Source organism: Desmodus rotundus, chromosome 12 (genome assembly GCF_022682495.2).
Source record: "Desmodus rotundus isolate HL8 chromosome 12, HLdesRot8A.1, whole genome shotgun sequence".
In the NCBI taxonomy this organism is placed as follows: domain Eukaryota; kingdom Metazoa; phylum Chordata; class Mammalia; order Chiroptera; family Phyllostomidae; genus Desmodus; species Desmodus rotundus.
In genome coordinates this window covers 80,641,457-80,642,271 of record NC_071398.1, presented here as the reverse complement: position 1 = coordinate 80,642,271, position 815 = coordinate 80,641,457, and the positions used below count along the sequence as shown (strand labels likewise).

Below are 815 nucleotides of genomic sequence, written 5' to 3'. Positions count from 1 at the left end.
GGGCACCCAGTCGGCAGAGACCAGGGGGGCACCTCGCCACCCTGCACCCGCGGGCGGAGCTCCCCCACGGAACTGGCCACGTCCCACGGGTGCCCCCGCCACGGCAGAGAATCGCTGGAGCGGGTGCTGCAGGTCCCGGGGGAGCAGCCGGCATCCAGGTCCAGGCCGCGGGGCCTCCCTTGCAAGTGCCTTTCATCCCCGCCGCCTGGGCCCGCCCCGGTCAGAGCCCCTTCCTGGGCTGGGGACCTGGGTCTCACGCCCGGCGCCTCCTGTGGCCTCCTCCGGGGCACTCGGGCGGCTGCCTGGCCCCGGCTACCTCCCCTCCACACGCGCCACCTGGGGAGGGCGCATCTCCGGGCGGCAGGTGCGCGCTGAGCTGGAGAAGGCGGCCGGAGGACTCGGCCCCAGGGAGCCTCCCGGGGGGACCCGCCACGTGCCTGCTCCTCCCCCTCCCCTCCCCCAGTGCAGGACGAATGTCACTTTCCCGCGTCTCAGGGAGGAGAACAGGCGCATCTCTAGGAACTCCCTGGTGGTCTAGTGGCTAGGATTCGGTGCTTTCACCGCCGCGGCCTGGGCTCGATTCCCGGTCAGGGAACCACTTTTGCGGGCCTCAGGACTCATTTATTGTTTGCCTCTCCTCGCACGCACTCTCAGCTCCCGCAGGGGAGGCCTGCGCCTCCAGCTGCCCTGCTCCGCCGTTGTCGCGCTATAGCCGCCCGCCCGCACAGGAGCCTCTAGGGGCTCTCGGGGTCTCGGGCAGGCTCGCACAGCTGCGCGCAGGGACGTCACCTCCCTGCCGCCCGCTGGGGCGCGGA

General features: G+C 72.1%; 1 non-coding gene across 1 annotated transcript; it reads left to right on the top strand.

The window, feature by feature from the left end:
- The first annotated feature begins 523 nt into the window (after positions 1 to 523).
- TRNAE-UUC (transfer RNA glutamic acid (anticodon UUC)) lies at positions 524 to 595 on the top strand. The gene has a single exon. It is a non-coding gene; the product is annotated as a tRNA-Glu (tRNA).
- The last annotated feature ends 220 nt before the right edge of the window (positions 596 to 815 follow it).